The 22,475-nt window shown below is 39.0% G+C and overlaps 1 long non-coding RNA gene across 1 annotated transcript; it reads right to left on the bottom strand.

The window, feature by feature from the left end:
* Nucleotides 1-1,635: 1,635 nt before the first annotated feature.
* LOC106727780 lies at nt 1,636-19,550 on the bottom strand. The gene is made up of 5 exons (XR_001364030.1): nt 19,384-19,550; nt 18,723-18,877; nt 17,967-18,054; nt 3,433-3,544; nt 1,636-2,556 (listed from the first exon to the last, which is right to left on the bottom strand). It is a non-coding gene; the product is annotated as an uncharacterized LOC106727780 (long non-coding RNA).
* Between the last annotated feature and the right edge of the window lie 2,925 nt (nt 19,551-22,475).

The following is a 22,475-nucleotide window of genomic DNA, read 5'->3' as shown; positions in this document are numbered from 1 at the left end:
CCTTTGCCTTAATTCAGGATAACCTTTTTATTCATTCCAGCTTCAGAGCTTCTCTATAGGATTTGCAGAGCCTTTGCTGCATCCCATCACAGTTCAATCCCGCTTTCATCGTTCCTCCAAAGGTGTAGATTCTGGGAACCCTTCTCAATAAACTTTTGTATGCAAATCTCCTTCTTACAATAGGTCTCCTGCCAATCCTATCTGCAACACCCAAGCACAGCTTGGAAGACTTTATGAGCCCAGATGGAGTGCCACATCCAGCATGATGCAGAAGCTATAATGCTGCATTGGTGAAGGACAGATGAGCCTGAAGCAGCAGTCCTGGCCTCCTGTGGCCTGCACAAGGGACACAAGGGACCCAGAGGTTCCCACATGCCTTGATAAAGGCGCATGAGGCTCTGAGAGAGCTGAAGAACCTGGAGTTGAGATGTGAGGCCTCAATATGTGGAGGTGTCACCTCTAGAAATATATGTATGGGACCAGGGCATATGCCCATATAGTGTCCAAATGACCACACAGGCATTTTAGTGGACACTAGTCTGAGAAGAAAACCAAAATGTTTATTCCACAGCAGAAACCAGCTAAAATCCAGAAGCTCCTGAATATCCTCCTACAATCATGTGGTCCCATAAGCCTCATCATTAAATACACCCAGATACTATTTTGGAAAGGTATAGAGGAGGAGAAATAAATTTAAAGTCTAAGAATCTGAGTCATTCAGAAGAGAATATTTAAGCCAGAAGATATAGAACACTGGCAAATTTAAAGTTTATGTCTCATTCCTTCCTCCCCCACTTCTACTATCAGAAGGTATGGGAAACTTTAAGAGTACATATCATTGGCACACTGTATTAATAAATTTGCAACCATGGGTAAAGATAGGTTCATGGCAATTCCATAAGAAAAATTCTAGGTTTTGAACCCTAATATCTGTGAATAATTATATACCTACAAAGGCCTAAAACCTACATGGGAGGTTTGAAAGTTTTCTGATCCAGTAATACAAATTTTAAATTGACCAGACTGTCAACTAAGAATGATAACTAAGCTTTGCTTATCTTTGAATCCCTGCAGTGACTAGCATAGCATGTAATGAATAAATATTAGAATACAGCCCCTGGTGTGGCTCAGTTGGTTGGAGCGTCATCCCATATATGGAAGGGTTGAGGGTTCAATTCCCAGTCAGGGCACACACCCAGGTTGCAGGTTTGATCCCTCGTCGGGGTGGTGCATACAAGAGGCAACCAACTGATGTTTCCCTCTCACTCTCAACTGTCACACAGACATTTCTCTTTCTCTCTCTTTCCCTTTCCCTTCCTCTCTCTCTAAAAAAATCAATAAAAACATTTTTTGGTGAGGATTAATATATATTTTAATACAATTTTCTATCAGTCTATTATGATCATTTTGAAACATGTGTCTAAATCTTTTAACTTAAAGAAAACTTTTGATAACGTGAAAATATCCTCAGAAAGATTATTTACTTAGCTCCTATTTTAAAATGCCTTATCAGGATTACTCTAAAATTGGAGTAAGAGAAGAGAGCAGAGTTCTAGGGAAGAAGAAATAGAACTGGAGAGAAAAGAAAAAATTGACAGACCAAACAAATTGCTTCACAATTTTATCTTGAGCCAGCCCTAAAAAAAGGCATGTAAGAATAGCAATTTTACTCCTGACAGGTATTTTATACTAGAACAGCTGAAGTAGTAAAACTAGCATGATTGAGAACTAGCAAAAGGAAAACAGTATCTCCCTCATGATTCTGTCCCATTTCAAACATTATCCACTCTTTTGAGTTAAAGTAATTGTGGTAAACAGAATAATGTACCCCACCAGAAGGAGGCCTACGTCCTAATCCCCATACCTGTGAACATGTTACGTCACGTGCCAAAAGGGATTTAGCAGCTGTGATTAAGTCAAGAATTTTGACCTGGGAGACTATCCTGGATTATGCAGGGTGGGCCCAATGTAATCATGAGGGGCCTTAAATGTGGGAGAGGCAGGCATGTCAGTGTCAAAGGGATTCAATGTAAGAAAGACTAGACAGGCCATTGCTGGCTTTCAAGATGGATGGGGGAGGTAGGAGACCCCAAGAAACTGGGAAAGGCAAGAAAACAGATGTCCCCACAACCTCCAGGAAAGAACACAACCCTGCCAACACCTTGACTTTAGTCTAGTGAGAACCATTTTGAACTTTTGACCTTCAGAAGCATGAGAGATAATAGATCTCTGTTGTTTTAAGCCATGAAATTTGAGGTAATTTGTTTCAGCAGGAATAAGAAACTAATACAGTGTTCATTGAAGGTTTCTTTTTGAACATAATCTTAGGGGAGGGAAACAAGGCTGAAAACATCAGTATATTTGTTTAATCACGAGGAGAGGGGTTGGAAATAGGTCTTCAGATGGACACACTGGCACTTGTTCCTCCAGCAGGACACATTCCAACACGAGGCTCTCCAGAGGACAAATGGGATGTAGAAGCCATGGCCGAGTTCCACAGGGAAGACAGGCACAGAATGGAGAAGTCTCCTAGCGGCTTTCTATGTTTCTCTTTCCCTGGGAGATTTTAAAATGTGAATGGCGAGAAAGGCACACTGCAGTAAGTATTCAAGCTGGCAGGATAATAAAAAAAAACCAATCATCTCTAACCACTCCATCTCCAGAATGACGTTGGTAATTTAGGAAATAATGGCCTGTCCTAGATATGTTTCTTGACATTTGGAAAACACATTCAATCCTACATCTCATAAGAAAAATAGAGGCAGGTGACACCTAATTATTTATTGACTAAATAGTCTATAAATATTACATTTGAGGCTAAACTAGAAACAATCTGAAAATAATGAATACATCAGGGAGATTTTGAGATCTCGCCCCTGCATATGTCGTCTAGTTCAAATAAACTCTTTTTTTAAGAAAGGGAAAAAGAAATGCATGCATCAATTTTTTCTTTGTACTTATTTAGCATTTTTCAATGAAATTAATGCTAAGAAAAAAAACAAATTGTTAACAATGTTTGTCTTTAGGTAATTGGTCTAGTCTAGAGAGTTTTTTCGTTCTACTTTTTTATATTTTTCCCAGTCTACATAATATATGTGTATCACATTTCAATTTGACAAATTAATAAAACTTAAAAATTACTGAGGAAAGAGGTTTTTTTTAATATATATATTTTATTGATTTTTTTACAGAGAAGAAGGGAGAGGGATAGAGAGTTAGAAACATCGATGAGAGAGAAACATCGATCAGCTGCCTCCTGCACATCTCCTACTGGGGATGTGCCCGCAACCAAGGTACATGCCCTTGTCCGGAATCGAACCTGGGACCCTTGAGTCCGAAGGCTGATGCTCTATCCACTAAGCCAAACCGGTCAGGGCAAGAGGTGTTTTTTTTTTTAATATAGTGAATGTTAACAATTGAAAAGATAGTTACCTGTTAATTATCAGGAGGCAACTTTGCATTGTATCAGTGACCTGTAAAAATTCTCCGTCTTCTGGAAAATTCACCCATCTTTCCAACCAGAGAAACCATAGATTATTTAAGTCTACAAAGAATCTACAAACATGAAAATACAATATTGTTAAGTTTACACTGACAAAAGAGGGTGATCACCAGGAATTTAAGCTTTATCTGGAGTGCTTTAATTTTAAAGCAGGAGTGGGCAAACTTTTTCCATAAAGGGCCACATGGTAATTTACTAACACTTTAGGCTTTGTAACTTGAAAGGATCATACACATGCATGCGGCAGTTATTGTAATCGTTTTCAATTTTATAGGATTGTCTCATAATTTTCTACCCATGAGTCATGAGAGAGAGAGAGGGAGGGAGGGGGAGAGAGAGAGAGAAAGAACACGTTTGCATGAATAAATCTGGCCTTAAGTTTTGATGTGCACACCAAAACAATCTGATGGCTTTTGGCCTAAATGAGGTTTAATGAAGGAGTCTCACACCAGAAGTCAAGAGATATGGGTTCTAGTTCTACCTCTGGTTCCAACAAACTTAAATTTGGGGTAGGGGAGACTAAGTATCTTCCTGTGTAAAGTGAGCCAAAACATTCTGATTCCATTGTCCCTAATCTCCAGATATCTGCCACCACAGCCACACAGCTTTTTTTTTTGGGGGGGGGGGTGGAATGCTAGAGCCCCTCTCACTAATATATTTCTTATTGCCTTAGTGAAGGGAGTAATAGCTAGGCCCGCTCTAGTATTATAGTGGAGGGGGTGGGGCAACGTGAGACTATATGATTAATCCACTCCAAAGTTCCCACCACCCGAAACCTTTGAATTCCTTCCTCCACATATGCCCAAGTTCTGGCATCTCAACCTCATTGAATGTAAACAACCATTGAGTCTAAGTTTAAATCAACCAAGCAAACTGTTACAGCCACTTCCAGCTGCTTGAGCTAATATATTAAGTTCAGACTCTCAGTGAATTCATATCAATAAATTTAGCCTGATCCAATGTTATTATATTTCATCTACCTTAATCTAACAACCAGAAAATACATTCCCACATAAATTCACCAGGTCTTTGCTAACATATAATAGCAAAATTTTTCATCTCTTTTGAGCATATCTATACCCTCTTGAGTCATATTTTGTACTTGTTCTGACTCGAGTTATAGAGGCCATGAGAGGTAGTGCTTGAAAGGCTATGCATCCCTTTTTAAGGCAACTTAAAGGCCTGAATTTATCATTTTTCTCAGTAAGCTCACCAGTGCAATCAAAATTCTTGGAGCAAGGGAAAGCCCATCTCCACAGACAGAGCATAAGATTTCATTTAACTGGCCAAGGGGGCTCAGAAGAACTCAGGGGTTCAAGTCTCAGTTTTGTCTGAGTTCACACAAACACTCCCTTCTGGGTCTCACTTCTTCTCAATCAATGTCCTCACTTTCACATACGAGATTGGCAAGTTATAGATCCAACTTATATTGTAATTCTGCATCCACACAATTAAATTCTGGATGGATCTGCAGCAAAGTCAGACTACAGAAAATAAGAGATTCTTTTAGGAATGCTTAGAAACTAATTCTGCAGCAGTGTCTTTAGTTGGGCATTTAAAGGCCTGAATTTGTCATTTTTTTTTCTCAGTAAGCTCACCAGTGCAATCAAAGAAGTTACTCTGCCTTCTAGTTTCTGCAGTTTTCATCATTACCGAAAAAGATATGTATGACAGCCACTTGGTCTTCAAGGCCTATGCTTCAGCAAACACTTCATCACAATCAGCCACCAGAGATCATTTAATTAATCATGATACCAATGTATGGCATGGATTATTAGTAACTCATATTTTATTGCCAGGAAGTTAAGCAAAGTATTCAAGGTCAAGAGCACAATTGAACTAATTCTAGACTTCTATCTTTTAGGATATGTTTCCTGGGATTACTCCTATTACTACGGATTAGGATCTAGTCAAGAAAACAGGCACCAAAGTAAATATTTCAAGAGGAAATTAAATGTAAGGAATTAGTTACACAGGTACAGGCGAGCTGAAGGAGCAAAATAGAAACACTGAGAGATAACCCAGAAATAACAAGTGCAGCTATCACCCCTTAGGCCAGGGGCATTCAAAGAAGAGTTTAGATCATCAGAGACTAGAAGCTCAGAGGAGGGAGACCTGGCTGCTCCAGGTACCTCTGAGGAGACAAATGAGCAAAATACCAAAAGAAGCTGGAGCCCAGAACAAAATGCTATGTACCTTACTAACAGGAATAACAAGAAAAAAGAATAAAAATCCCTTCCTCCTCACTTCCCTGGGGGGGTGGGGGGGGGCGGGTTGCTACCCACTAAACCTAACAGACAAAGAATTCTGGGAAATGTAGTTTGGAAAGTCTCAGCTATATCACCACAGAGCAGAATAGAGAAGGGTAAATTTGGAGTGAAATCACAAAAGCTAAGTAACTGGCACTGCCATCTCCCAAGGGTGCACTCATAGTAACCAACCCAGGAGACTGAAGCATTAAAAATCAAATGCCAACTTTGTATTATACAATAAAAAAGTAATTGCCATTGAAACAGAATGCCTAAAGTCAATTTTCTCATTAGAGGCAGACCTCCATAAGGGTAAACAAGAGGTTTCGATCCTCAGTTCTAATTCAGCCTCTATATTTTGAGCTTTAGATATGTGTAAATACTAATACCCGCCATAACTCTGGTGTCAGAATCCTGATTTCATCTTCTCATTTTTAATTAGTCCATCTAGAACACCACCTGAGCCTTTGACTTCTAAAACCAGGGTAATGAAGTCTACTTCTTTGATTCTTCAGGTTCCTTGGAAATCTCTCCTTGTATATAACAGAAAAAATAATTATTGCCCCAAATTATGTGGCCTACATACCAGGATTTTTCTGGGTACAAACCTTCTACTGGAATCATGGGAATAAGTAATGATATGGTCAGGCGTGGCTCAAAGGCAAACATTCTAGCAAAGGTTCAAAGGTTAAAAATGTTCCATATTTCCTTATAACCTCAAAGTTCAATACTACACCAATTACCACTAAAACCTCCCATAGTAAGCACTGGGAAATATGAAGATAGGAGGAAAAAAAATCTCACAATGTGTTTTTCATCTATATTTCTGAGATATTATCTTGGTTGGGGAGTGGAGGGTCTCAGCCAGTGATCTCAACCTCTTTCTGAGGTGGTCTAGCATCTCCTAGAATCTTAGCCATTAGATTGGAAAAAGACCCTAGTTAAATCATAACACTACTGACATCGTATCACCAGATATGCTACTTAGATCTACACGGCGCCTTCCCAGATCTAGAAAAAAAAAAAATCCCTATCTTCAGATTTTTGTTGCTTAAACTGAGTGCTAGCATTTCTACTTGAAAACATCTCTTTTTAAACTTAATCCAGATATAGAAGAGAAAACACATCTGCTACTCTCCCTACTTTGGTCCAACCCTTTTCTTCTTACCCCAAGAAAGAGGAATTGCTAGCAGATTGATAAGGCTCAAAATATTCATTTGGCCAAACTTGAAAGTGCATGAATTCACTGTGCATATAAAGTGCATAAAGCGCACACATGTTCTCTCTTGGCCTTCTTTCTTCTTGGGGTTGGTTGTGTAAATAGACCAGGCATTGCCACCAAAGAAAGGCAGGTCTTGCCAGGTCTTAGGGAGTTGGTCACTGCTTCTCACTACTATAACTTGTGGCCGCCCGGAGGGTGGTGACATAACAAGATCAGATTGGTGTTGGGAGCGGTAAGAGGAAGTTCCTGCTTAGGCTTACAAGAATGCTTTTAAAATAAACACTGATAAATTAGGGTACAAAGGTGACTTTGGGATCATTGCTATGCGGGTCAGATAAATTGACCTGGGTCATCTGCCCTTCACCTTTTCCTCTGCTCTTGTTGAAAGATGAATTTTAATTCAAGGAAGCAGCCCTGGGGTGATGCAGAAGTTGCTTCTGCTGGCTAATTAGACCTGAGTCTTACATCTTTACATAGGAACATGCTATAAAAGTGCACCTTAAGCCCTGGCCAGTAGATTGCGGGTCCAATCTCCAGTCAGGGCACATACAAGAAGCAACCAATGAATGCATAAGTGTAACAACAAAATCAATCTCTCTCTCTCTCTTTCTCTCTCTCTCTCTCTCTCTGAAATCAATAAATTAAAAAAACATTTTTTAAGTGCACCTTATTCCTACCCACAAAGCTCAGTTCTCACTTCTTTGCACCATCCTCAGGCCACAGTCCTTTTAGGAACTCCTTTTCCCATCAAGGCTGTGTTCCTCATGACCTGATAGCACTAGATTAACAAGACCAGTAGAGCAGAAAAGGGGACATAATGTGACCTGACTTCGGCGCTGTACTCTCCACCTCATCTCAAGGACTGCCCACTTCCTAGAACTGATTTTAAAAGTACAATCAATAATGCATTAGCCAGCCTTTTGAAATTCCTCATGGGTCAAGAGGCATGGGCTTTGCTGAATTTTACACTTGAGAAGTTAACCAATTCGTGAATTTTTTAAAAAGTCAGAGTAATAAGGAAAACATTTCTTTCTTTTTCAGGAAATTCATTTAAAATTTTGCTTATATAATAATATCACTTATAATAAGTCTGGAGCTAAAGCAAAACAAAACAAAACATTTTTTTCTCCCTAATAATCATCCTACTGATCTTTGAAAATCCTTAGGTACTAATTTTAACAAATAATACCTCCCTCCCACCAATGGGCTAAGTATATAAGGTAGCAAGCTAACACTGAGAATATTTATTTATTTGTTTAATGTGCAGTACTTTTCAAAAACATAGTAACAATGACATAATATGGTGATTCTGATAAAATGTTGAAATATGAACACATCTGAAATATTAAAATTTTTAAGAGAGAAACAAAAGTATTCTAAGACACTAGTATGATTATAGTCATTGCTGCTGCATTTTTTAAATGGAAAATTCCTGGAATCAACCAAAAATATCCAGTACATCCACAAAATAGTATTAATTGTGCCCTCTGTTTTTTATTTTTAACTAAATTGTATATCCTAAAGACCTTTAAGCCATAAAAAGTACTAGGTAGATATCTGTATGTTTTGGGGAAGAAATCTCCAAGACACATAACTAATTTTTTTAAACAGGATAGCATGATCCCATTGGTATGTTTCTTAAAGTGTATGCACATGTGTATGTATGTTTGTATGTGTGCCCTTGAAAAGATTTATTTATTCATTCAACAAATATGTACTAGTATTATGAGCTCTTATGTGCCAGGCACTGTTCTTTTCTAGATAGTTTGGAAACATAGAGGAACAAGACAAAGTTCTTGTTCTCATGGCACTTACTTGTGGATGAAGGAGGAAGACAGTAAATAGATAAATAAGATACTTATAGATAGTCTCAGTGCTTTAAAGAAAGTAAAACAGACTAGTGGACCAGCTGCATTAGATAGGCTGAAGTAAGACCCGAAAGACATCCACTCTAAGACCCTGGGACAGCACAAAGCCAGTGTGGTGAGATATGTCTACAGGAGATGGTAGAAAACCTTGAAGAAGCAGGCCGGGGCAGATTGTGAAAAGTTTTTAGATTGTGAAATGTCTTTAGTTCACGTAAAGGAGTTTACATTTTATTCTATATGCAGCTGAAAACTAATGAAGCTGGAATTGGGGGCAGGGGAGGGAAGAGACCCAAAATGACTTACATGTCTTAAAAAGTACATAAACTCTCCCCACGTTCCCTCCAGGATGTATTAGAAACACCTAATATTGAGGAAGAAATTTTTTCTTTATTGTTTTATTTTTTAACTATATGCATATATTTCAAATTTGTAATGAAAAAAATGGGCTAAGAATATAAGGTAGCAAGCTAACACTGAGAATGTTTCTTTGTTTACTGTGCAATACTTTTTAAAAACAGTGTAATGTCATCACTCTTCATCAGACTGAGAGCAAGAACAATGTCATATTAACATTAACTAAGATCTCCAAGCTTCTAAACCCCCCATCAATTCATGCAGAAAGTACTCACAGTCATCAGTTATTTACAGATAATCATCAGTCATAAGTTGCTCCCTCTCTTCCAGCCCAATTCGAACCAATTACTTAATCTCTCTGAATCCTAACTTGGGTTTCTGTAAAGAGAGAAATGACATCTACCTCGGATGTCATGAGTAAATACAGGGAGGACTGGAACTTGGGTGCATATTGAAACTGGAAATTAATGAAGAACACAGAGGCTCACTGATGTGGGGTAAGACCTGAACATCATCTTATACAAAGCTGCCATGTGATTCCGATATATACCCATAGTTGAAAACCATCAAGTTAATATATTTGCCCAATCTGGCGCAGTTCTTGGCTATGGAAACCCTAATAAAAAAGGGTTTGCTGCTCACCTTTCCCTTTTCATCTCACCAATTCTTAAATTAACAAAATGAAAATTAACAGAGGTAAATGTAAGATCCTGTATAAATAATTAACAAGTTAGTTGTATAAAGAGTGAACATTATGCACATGATTACAGCCATTTTTATAATTTGCATATGCATGAGCTGAGTGGGAATTGTGTGAGACCGCACCCGCTCAGTCAGCAGCAGTGATTGGACTAGGTCTGCTGCAGCCTCCTTCTGCCTCCCTGAGATGGGACAGTGATGACTTGCGTCCAGACATATCCAAGCCACTGGCAGTGTCTCCCAGCACTTCTGGCTGACTCAGCCTCCAGCTGTGTTCAACCTAATGGAGCCACTGCAGTTCTTATGTCCCACCCAGACCTGAAGGGACCCACTGAGGCTCTGGTCCTTCCCACCACCTCAGCTCAGAAGACGAGCTAGGGGATCTGGGTTCCCCAGAAGAGGGGCCAGATAAACACAACTCATAACTTTGGAGGAGGTTACATCTTCTGAGAGATGATAAATTCTTTGCCCTTCTGGGTCTGCCCACTCCTCTCTTATCCATGTTTCTACCCCCAACCCCAGCCCCAATCCCAATATCGAATCGATGGTTCCATCAATCAGCCTTTAAAGCCATCCTCAGGCCCTCCAAACTCACCAACTAGAAGTAAGTTATTACAACTGGGCAAGTTGGTCATGAAATGTGATGGACAAGGAGGAGTCCATACTCTCATCCCTGTAATTACCAGAGGCCTTGGAATGGACCTGCAGAGAGATTTCCCAGAAAAGAGAAACAGGACCTGCTATTGGCAGTAACTTCCTGACACCAGAGTCCTTTTGCCATTCTTGATAACCAGGGTTTGATTATGTGCTTGCTATAGACTAGTGACAGCTAGGTGTTTTTTACTCTCTCTTTCTAAATGAAAGCTTACATTGCAGTTTTTCCTGCTACTTCCTAATCATTGCATGTGTTGAGAACCAATAACTCATATTCTAATTTTATCACTTGGCCCTAGAAAAACACAAGGAGACCTGGCTGAGAGGAATGAATATCATCCAGTGATCTTGAACCTTGAGGAAAGAATAAAAGGGTTATATAAATGGAAAGAAAATCAAAAGGGTGGACTATAAAAATTCACTTCGACCAGCACAATAACTGCACTTTTGGTTCCTTTACCACTGCTCGCAATAGCGTTTTACCTTTTTTGTTTTATTTATTTTAACATTTGCCAGTGTGGAAGGTATAAAGCAATATGTCGATGTCAACTCAGTTTGCATTTTTATGACTACCAGTGCATTAAAGCATATTTTAATATATTTATGGACTGCTTGGATTTGCTCTTGTTGAAATGCATATTCATATCCTTTGTTTGTTTCCTAATGAATTGTTTGTCTTTTTTTCTCAAATTGCCCTTCTGGATCTACTCCCTACTCCCTTATCCACATCTCTACACCCAACCCCAACCCAATCCCCACACTGAATCACTCTCCATATATCATAGTTGTTAACCGTTGCTAAGTTCATCTGCTTTGCAAATATCTGTTCTAAATCTAATAAGTGCAGATATTGCTTAGAGTTTATTTTGCACACAAAAAATTTTAGATTTATATTCATATATGTCAATTTTTCAAAATAGCTCCTAGGGTTCTTTTTAAAATTATTATTAGGGTCTTCCTCTCTCTCTAGATTGTATATGTTGTCTCCTAGGTAGGTTTTTTTTCCTAAAATTATTAACATTTTAATTTTTATATTTAAATCTTTCAGCTGGAACTTACTTTTATATATAGAAAATGTTGGGATGCAATTTTATTTTCTTATAAATGGACAATCAGTTGTGCCAGCACCAACTGTTAAATAAATCTTTTCTCTCAAGTAACCCAGTAAAGTGAGAATTTACTTTTAATTTTACTCAAAACACATGTGTTAAAATTTTTTTATAAACAGAAATATTTAGTTGTACCTGGAACCAACCATTCTGGACTGTATTTTTAAAAATCAGAGAAGAAAATAGAGAACTATCAGAGGAAATGGTAAACCAGAAAGAGATCTGTTCCAAAGAACTTAGCCTTTGAGATTCCCTATTTGGGGTTTGTAAAACATAAAATAAAATACAATTCAAGATCCCCTATACCACTTATTCTGTACCACAATTTCTAGTTAATCTGTCTTCTGTATCAGACTATGAAAAATTTAGGTAGAAATTGGGACTTATTTATATTCAGGGCATAGAACATAGTAGGCATTCAAGTATTTAGTGAATAAATCAATCAGTGAATAAATAACTCTAGGTGGATTAAGATTCCTTATAGAACAATGCATATTGAATTTATCAGATTACACAGAAATGGGATATCTCAGTTTCAGAGATAACTAGGGAGATTCTGGTTCAATTTAAGATGGTATAAGCTCAATACACCCTAATTCTTTTTTTGATTACAACTATAACTCCTACAACAGAAGGCAATACAAAAGGCAATATCTGAGGACTCTGAAAATAAAAGCAAGCATATTGGGGAAGAAAATCAAAACTCAAAGAACAATCTGTACAGCAGAGTTTTCCAGTTTAGGCTTGAGGGTAGCCCAAATCCTGTAACTGTGCAGTGGGTGTGGACATGAAAATTTCAAAGAGAAATACTCTTTCTGATCAGAGGACGAAGTAGCAGCATGCCTGATGGCGTGGGAGAAATCTCCATTGTGCTGTGTTGTTGTTGTTTCTGTATCCCAGGCTTCCTCAAAGCAACCCTCAGTGTGAGGGCAGTAACGATTATGGTTGCACAGATTCCTAAAACCCCGAGAAAAAGCCCTATCTCCAGCCAGAAAATGCAAGCAAGGGCCTGCTTCCCACCCCCAAAAGCATGGGGGAAATCCAGGGTATTTTTTTTTCTGTTTTCTCTTGCCCTTATGCCCCAGTTATGGGAAGTGCACAACAGTATGAGGAGGCTAAAACTCTAAGAGAAACTGCAGCGTTCTAGTTGGGACTGGAAGGGATTCTTGGGACTAAGGAAATTACAGGGGAGAAAGCTGAAGAAGAATTTTTTAAAAATATATTTTTATTGATTTCAGAGAGGAAGGGAGAGGGAGATAGAAACATCAATGATGAGAGAGAATCATTTATCAGCTGCCTCCTACAAGCTCCTGACTGGGGATTGAGCCAGCAACCTGGGCATGTGCCCTTGACCAGAATTGAACCCAGAACCCTTCAGTCTGCAGGCCGACACTCTATCCACTGAGCCAAACTGCTAGGCTGAAGGAGAATCTTTCAATCCATGTATTTCTGTAGGAACCCAAAGTCTTAGGCAACCCTGAGACATGCATGCACAAAAGAGACCCAACACTGCACAGTGAAGGCTTTGGAGCTGAACTACAGTATAGACTCCCACCAGGTCCCACTCTGGCACCCAGTGGGACACAATATCTGTAAAGACTTTAAAAACCGGAACCACTGCCCATAGAAGACAGAATTCGTAATCTGAATCTAACCAGGCTGACTGCCTATTAAAACTGCAACGACAAAATCGACCATTTCCAGAGGATTTTCATAGGACCCAGAGGCTCATAATATTCAAAATGTTTAAGATAAAATCTAAAATTACTAGGCATACAAAGAACCAACAAAATCTAAGTAGCGCTTTTTGTTGTTAATCCTCACCCATGGATATTTTTTCCCACTGATTTTTACAGAGAGTAGAAGAGAGGGAGGGAGGGAAGGAGAGAGAGAGAGAGAAAGATCTATGTGAGAGAAACACATCAACTGGTTGCCTCCCGCACGTGCTGTGACCAACCCACGACCCTTCGGTTTGTGGGCCGATGCTCTAACCCCTGAACACACTGGTCAGGGCACCACATTTTTAATAAATAGGTCTAAAGAGAAACTGCAATCACCATATGTGGAAGCAAGTGGAAAGATTAAAGAATGTAGAGATCTTCTGTAAATCTATAATTATACAAATTTATTTTCCTACATCAGCAGTTTCACAAACTAAAAACCCTGAGATGCCTGACCTGTTTGGCTCAGTGGAGAGTGTTGGCCTGAGGACTGAAGGGTCCCGGGTTCGATTCCAGTCAAGGGCATGTACCTTGGTTGTGGGCACATCCCCAGTAGGGGGTGTGCAGGAGGCAGCTAATCGATGTTTCTAACTCTCTATCCCTCTCCCTTCCTCTCTGTAAAAATCAATAAAATATATATTTTAAAAACAAAACAAACAAAAAAAGAAAAATAAATAAAAACCCTGAGATGACTAATGGTGGATAAGAAAGCCTCTGGGAGCCCAGCCGGCATGGTTCAGTGGTTGAGTGTTGACCTATGAACCAGAAGGTCATGGTTTTATTCCGGGTTAGGGCACCTGCCAGGGTTGCGGGCTTGATCCTCAGTGTGGGGCGTGCAGGAGGCAGCCAATCAATGATTCTCTCTCATCGTTGATGTTTCTATCTCTCTCTCTCTCCCTCTCCCTTCCTCTCTCTGAAATTAATAAAAATATATTTGGGGCGGGGGGGTGGGGGGGGGAAGCCTCTGGGCAAAAGTAGGAAGCCCTATAAACCACCAGAACCTCCAACTGGGCACTGGTACACTCACTCCATAGAGCTGACAGCACACATTGGCTGAAGTCCAGCCTGGCTCCAGCACTTGTCCATTTACCAACTCTGCAAAAGTAGTGAAATTGTGCTTAGTAACTTCTTGGTGCCCGTTCCTTAATCTGTGAAATGGAGATAACATAAGTACTTGAAAGTACTTAAAAGACCCGTTATAAGGATTAAGGGAGTTAAAACATATAAAGCACTTAGAGTGGTTCTTGGGAAGACCTCAGTGCAGAAAAGAGGTCAATTGGGTTGCTTGTGTGCTCTTGGGCCTGCTCTTTCCTTCTCAGCCTCCTCTAAGCTCTTATTATGCAACTAGAGGCCCGATGCACGAAATTCGTGCAAGAGTAGGCCTTCGCAGCTGTGGCAGCTCCCTCGATCCCGCAGCTGCAGCCCCGGCTTCATCCAGAAGGTCGTCCAGAAGGACATCTGGACGGCCATTTGGTCTATTTGCATATTACGCTTTTATTATTATAGATGGCACTGTATTAAATGCTTTACAAGCTTCATTCCATTTTAACCCTCACAACTGTGAAATAGGTACTATTATTTGCACTGTTCAGATGAAAAAATTGGATTGACTCACTTTATATATGCACATAGTCACAAATATACACATATACATCACCAATTAGGTCACCAGCATGTCTTGTCTTTAATTGTGACTCATCCTGTCTTCCTGTGTAGTATTTTATATGTCTAATCCATCCATTATATGTTGATTTTTATAGATTAAATCTCAACGGAAAACCCAATTTCCCTTATTTTAAAACTTCTTGAATGGCAACCCACTGTTAACCCCCATATACCACCTACCTGACCATTGATTACCTTTCCCCTTTAAGCATGTTATTTTATAGGCTTTTGGCCCCTCTGGATCCAGCTCCTTTGGCCTCATGACAGACAAACCATGGTTCATGTGCAGAAATCTGGCCCAGCTGGGTATTTACTGCATCTGGGACCAGGCATTCTTAGGGGCAGGTGGGGACAGTTTTCAGTAGCCATTTTGTGTTGTAATGACAGAAGCATAGTATTAATAGATCAGACTCTTCCTGGCATTAGGAAATAGGCCTAAGTCCTTTGGAATGTTTTCTTTAAAATAAGTTGATCAATTTTCTGTACTTAATGCCAATGGCTGTGTCAGCAATGCTGATTGGAAGCTAATTACATGATTTCATAGCTATTCTGGGAAAACATGAACATACGGGAAATAGAATGAGGGAGACTATGAGAGTGTGGACCAAAAAATGGAGATAAGCCAAACTGTTAATGATTGCCATGCTGCTCAGCAGAAATTCTTTTTCATGGTCTCTGTTGATATAGTCAGAATCTAGGGAAGACAGATTTCCAAGTATGGATACTTAAGAAATGATTACAAGAAGTCATTTCTTCCTATAATTAAAAAGAAAATCTAAGATCTATTTTAAAATAAATAATCATTATTCAACAAACATTTTATTGACCAAATTTTTGCCTTGGTTCCCTATGAAGAAAGTATAGTAGAACTCATATAAGAATAAATTAGTTGTAAGGACCCTCAGGAAGTCCTTCAAAATTCTAAGTGGGACAAAGAGGTAGAAGCCAGGGAGAGATGAGAGCAGAACTACTACTGAGGCCCAAGGAACACCAATTCTTTTGTGTGGCCCCTTCCCATGCCAACATTTATATACAGATGAAATCAGTTAAAGCTGTATTATATACATTCTACAAAACAAATTGTTGAATCCATTAACAATCAATTTACGCGAGAAACTGGCTTTAACAATAAAGGAATCTATGTCATCAAAGACTTTCCATTTCTCCAGTCTGCCTTGCATAATATAGGTTTTATCCTCAGGATTTACATACTGTACTTTCTGGGAAGCTTCCAGTCATAACATATCACTGAATACTATGGCATAACAGCCAAGCTAATTATTTTGGCCATCTACAGACAATACAGAGTATGGCACTGAAGAGATTGGGTGGTAATCTACATCACAGTGATTCAAACAGTTGTACATGTTGATTCAGATGTTTCCATGGAGAAAGGCTGAATAAAAGGAAATTATCTAGGTTTTTCCTATCCATATGGAATCAGGAATTCAACAAAACTCATGGGATATTACCCAAGTTAAGTAAATAAACACATCAATTTCCTACGTTCTCACCTAACTTTGTGAGAGAAACCTAAGCCTCAAACCTGAATAGCAACTTGCAGCGATCCTTGCTCAGAATAACACTTTTAATATCAAGGGGAACAATAAAATTTAGGATCTCTGGGCTAGACGAAACAGAGTGGGAGCATCAGACCTTGCTCCCTTTTTCCAAAAGCTAAAAAAAAAAAAAAAAAGATATTTCAGGCAAATTGATATCTAAACTCTTTTCCTAAAATAAATAAATTCATTAATCACATTACATTAAAATAAAAATTAAAAAGAAACAAAACTGCCGAAACCGGTCTGGCTCAGTGGATAGAGCATCGGCCTGCGGATTGAAAGGTCCCGGGTTCGATTCCGGTCAAGGGCATGTGCCTGGGTTGCGGGCACATCCCCAGTAGGGGGTGTGCAGGAGGCAGCTGGTCGATGTTTCTCTCTCATCGATGTTTCTAACTCTCTATCTCTCTCCCTTCCTCTCTGTAAAAAATCAATAAAATGTTTAAAAAAAAAAAAGAAACAAAACTTTCAAAACACACTGTTAGGAAATCCTAAAAAATCAATAAAATGTTAAAAAAAAAAAAAAAGAAACAAAACTTTCAAAACACACCTGTTAGGAAATCTTTTCTTTTATCTAATTTCCTGTGTGGTCATAATATCCCTCTGTTTCCCACAGATACATTCACCCCAAAATGGAAGCAGGAAAGAGATTGTGAAAGTGCAGGGACACTGGTATGCCATTAAATATTGACACATTAGATTAATCTGTGTTACATAGACGAGAAATTTGTAGAAAATGTGAGCACATGCTTGTCAGTGGTTGGCAGAAAAATGACTAGGGAAGAGGGACTAGCTACTCATTCAGCTGCCAGCAGAGTAGTTTATCATGGTAGATTCCTCACAGCTGTCAGTCTTGAAAACTCATAAACCTAATTTGGCAAAACACTATGTAGCATCCCACTAATCCAGCTCACAAAGATTGATATATACAGTCAAATTCAAGTATATTAATTTGCAAAAGAAAATGTTTACTGCCACTCATTGTTATGGCCCACACATTCTTTACCCATAAGAACACTGCATCAGAAGTTAACTTATAATCAAAAGGTTTTTTGGGGATTATAACCTTAGAATGATTGATGTCAGTTATACGCTCTCTCTAGGCCAAGGTCTCCTATCCCTAGGCACAGTGAATCTTTGTGGTCTTTCTTCTTCGAAGTTTCAGGGCCAGCCAAGCCTCCACACCATCTGACCTGATCTTTCATCAGCTACTAAATGTATTCAGTCAGGTTATAGTTCAATGTTACCTGCTGGGCAACCATTCTTTCTCTTTAGAGACAATTTTACTATTTTGTCCTATAATCCTTTAAAAATGTTAAACCTCAACAGGCAATCTAAAGTACTGAGAAAAAAAGGGAGCTTACCTTCACCCCCAAAGATTTACAACATGGTGATCTTGAATTTCAAACATTCATCCTTCTTTAGCCTTCCCTCACCTGTCTCCAAAGTATCCTGTGGGCAAAAGACTGTTAAGCAGAAGAGCATTTTGTAAGGCAAGGGAGAACATTGGAAAGTGTTAGTATTTGGATATGGGATAACAGTTTATTTAGCCATAGTCAGTTCCCAAGACAATATGTCAGAAGCTCAAAAACATACATAAGATGAAAGTAAGGATAAGAAAATCAAGAAGAGTCAGAAACTAGAAATGTGAAAGAAGTCACAATTCATGAACAGTGAAACCTAGAACATGGAGTCTGTCGGGAAACGGGTGTAGGCAAGAACCAAGAGTCAGAGTAGGACTGGGGCTGACCCACTGGACATTCCGGAAGGCACTTTTCACGTCACTGTATAAATGAATGATGCCTGCTGGGGTCTGACGTGCACATGCACGGGGCTGACCCACTGGACATTCCGGAAGGCACTTTTCATGTCACTGACGTGCACATGCATGGTATTTACAGAGGCCCTGGACAGGCGAGGAACCTCAGAGGCCCAGATTGTCAAGAATAAAGGGACTGAAAGGGAAGGGCAAAACTGGCAGGATAGGAGATGTGAGGCCACTGCATTAAAAGGACTCCAATAACCCAAATACTCTCTGTCTTAGGGAGCTTTTCTATAGTTCTGCCAAGATAGGGAACACATGACTGGCTCATGACAGCAAATTGAAGCAAGTTACATACCTTGCTGATGTGTGGAGAGGTGGGTATGGAAGGTGGCAAATCCCAACAGGAAGGTTGTTTACAGTTAAGATTTCATTCCAAGTTTCACACTTGACCTCCAGTGATGTCTCCAAAATCATATTCAGATTCAGCCTGATACACCACTGGAAAAAAACCTTCAGTGGCCAAGAAATAGTTGAGAAATGAGTAAAATGTATATATCTAGTGAGAATTTATAGTTCTCACTAATTTATAATTAGTCATACATAAAAGGCTAATCTAGTTTATTTAAAGATAGTTATTTCATAACATTAATATTTTATGGAATATGCTTTAAGAACAGGCAATTACTGTCATGTGAAATAGCTACTTAATTCTCCTTCAGGACTGAGAATTTTTCTAAACATTTGGGTTTAGAAATACTGTACTCCTAACCAAACAAGATGAAAGTATAAGAGATCAGGGTAAGTGTATCAGTTGGGAAATGGCTTGGGCTACTGGAACTGAGGCTCAACTATAATAACTAGGATTCAATCTCTTTTTCCTGTCTTCTCTCTCTCTCTCTCTCTCTCTCTCTCTCTCTCTCACACACACACACACACACACACACACACACAAACAATTCTAGAGGTATACAGTTTCAGGAATGATATGTGGTCCTACAATGTATTGAGGAACTTACACTCTTATCTCTTTATTCTGCCATCCTTTTCTCATGAAATCCATACTCAGAGTTACATAAGAGGTGCCCGGAAGAAAAGGCAAGATGAGGCTTAAAAGCTTCTCTGCTGAGCTTTTTTTTTTTTTTAATTGAGTTAAAACTAACATACAGTGAAATGTACAAATCTTACATGTACAATTCAATGGGTGTATTGTATAACTAACCCCAATTAAGAGATAAAATATTTCTATAATGGTAGCAAATTACTTTGTCTCCTTGCACTCATTTTCAATCCTCATAGGCAGCCAACTGTCCTGATTGATTGCCATAGTTTAGTTTTACGTGTTCTTAAAATTCATATAAATGGACTCATTCAGAATGTTCTTGTCTCTGTGTGGGTTCTTTTATGTCAATGACTTTGAGATTTATCCATGTGGCAGCATATATTACTTATTCTTTCTTCTATTTTTTTAATTTTTGCTAAGCAGTATTCCAACGTATGAACATACCACAGTGTTCACGCACTCTCCTGTGCTATTTCCAGCTTTCAGCTTTTGTGAATAAAGCTGCATAACTATTCTTGTACAAATCTCTTTGTGAAGACGTGTATAAACTTCTGTCCACTGAGAGGCCTGGGAACAGCAACATTCCAATAGTAATAAGCACACCTAGTGCCCAATTCTTGATTTTTAAATACTGCTCTTCACTGAAAGGGAACCAGAGCTTCTTGGGGAAATGAGCAATTCAAGGGGTGGAGTCAGAGAAAGTACAAGATGAGCCTGGAATACGAAGTTTGTTTGTGTGTTTACTTACTTTATAAACAAAAATTTTTAAATTTATTTTGTAATCCATGAAGATCCATAAGTCAAGAAACAAAGGAAGGAAGGAAGGAAGGAAGGAAGGAAGGAAGGGAGAGAGGGAGGGAGGAAGGAAGGGAGAGAGTGAGGGAGGGAGGGAGGGAGGGAGGGAGGAAGGAATTGATAAAAATAGGGTATTTACATAGTCCCAAAGAATTTCCCCTATAAAAGTTATTAGCTATAGTGAGAGAAAAAGAAACTTTATAATTGAAAAACTGGTAGGAACCACCTTCATCAAGTGACTAAAGTGCACATTACCAGCAATTAGTATGGTAGGTAGAAAAATGCCCCCCCCCATAAGATGTACATCCTAATTCCCAAGCCTATGAATATGTTAGGAAAAAGGACTTCACAGATATAGTTAGATTAAGGATCTTGAGATGGGGAAGAGTATCCTGGATTATCCAGGTGATCCAATGTAATTACAGGATCCTTAAAAGTGGAAAAGGGCCCAGCCTGTGTGGCTCAGTGGTTGAGCATCGACCTATGAACCAGGTCACGTCTGTATTCCCAGTCAGGGCACATGCCCGGGTTTCAGATTCGATCCCCAGTAGGGGGCGTGCAGGAGGCAGCCAATCAATGATTCTCATCATTGATGTTTCTATCTTTCCCTCTCCCTTCCTCTCTGAAATCAGTAGAAATATATATATTTTTAAAAGTGGAAAAGGGAGGCAGGAGAAGGATTCAGAGAAGGAGATGTGACAAAAGCAGAGTTCAAACTGATGTGATTACTGGTTTTGAAGATGAAAGGGGGCTATGTGTTGAGGAAGGTAGGCAGCTTCTAGAAGCTAAAAAAAGAGAAGCTAACAGATTCTCCCCTATAGCCTGCAGAAGGAATGCAGCCCTGCCTTCATTTTAACCTAGTGAACCCATTTCAGGCTTCTGATCTTCAGAATTTTAAGATAAATTTGTGTGGTTGTAATGCACTCAATTTGTAGTAATACAATGAGATTAATCAAAATCTGTGCCACCTGATAGGATACAATGTGAGGAACTTGGCATTATTTCTGTGGTATTTCTGACAAAGGCACAGAACCTACATTGAGTCGCAAGGACACATTAGACAAACACAAATGATGGGACATTTTATAAAATAATCTGTAATCTTCATTAATGTCAAGGTCATGAAAGTCAAGTGAAGACCAAGGAACTCTTTCATATTGAAGAAGACTAAAGAGAGATGAATATTAAATGCAACGTTTGATTCTGGACTGGACTCTTTTTCTATAAAGAACATATTGAGACAACTGGCAAGATTTAAATGAGATCTGAAGATTAGATAGTATAATATATTGATTATGATGATGTAGAAAATGTCATTGTAGGAAATACGCATAAAAGTATTCATAAGTAATGGAGCACCATGTCAATAACTTATTCTCAAATGGTTTATAGCAAAAGTTAATTATACCATACTTGCAATTTTTCTCTAAATTTAAAGTTGATTCTATTTTGGATAAAAAGAAAACAAAACTATCCTTGGCCTGGTAGCTCAGTTGGTTGAACATTGTCCTGTATGGCAAAAGGGTTGTGTGTTAAATTCCCATCATACCCACATTATGGGTTTGATCCCCGGCCCTAGTTTGGACATGTGCAGGAGGCAACAGATTGATGTTTCTCTCACACATTGATACTTCTCTCTCTCTCTCTCTCTCTCTCTCTCTCTCTCTCTCTCTCTCTCCAATAAAAACATATCCTCAGGTGAGGATTTTTTAAAAAATAGGAAGAGAAACCTACATACATAGTATATTTAAGTCTCCAGAATCCTATGAATAAAAAAAAAAACTTTTAGTGTGAATTAATCTGCCCAAGGACAGGTAACTAGTAAGTAACAGAAGGTGACATTAAATAACAGATGCGTCTACGGCCATACCACCCTGAACGCGCCCGATCTCGTCTGTAAATAACAGATGCAAACTTCTGGCCCAGATTTACAAAGATTTTTCCCTGCAGGAGACAATTCTGTTACGTTATTTTGGGTCATTTTAAATTGTCTAGTTCATCTCAAGTGTTTCAGATGTTTCTGTCTTCAAAGTTGAATTTAAATCTAGTTTCTGGCCCTAACCAGTTTAGCTCAGTGGATAGAGCATCAGCCTGCAGACTCAAAGGTCCCAGGTTCGATTCCAGTCAAGGGCATGTACCTTGGTTGTAGGCACATCCCCAGTAGGGAGTGTGCAGGAAGCAGCTGATCGATATTTCTCTCTCATGGATGTTTCTAACTCTCTATCCCTCTCCCTTCCTGTCTGTAAAAAATCA

This window comes from Myotis brandtii, unplaced genomic scaffold (assembly GCF_000412655.1).
Source record: "Myotis brandtii unplaced genomic scaffold, ASM41265v1 scaffold48, whole genome shotgun sequence".
Taxonomy (NCBI): Eukaryota; Metazoa; Chordata; class Mammalia; order Chiroptera; family Vespertilionidae; genus Myotis; species Myotis brandtii.
Note: the sequence above shows the minus strand (reverse complement) of the source record. Positions and strands in the feature narration are given on the sequence as shown.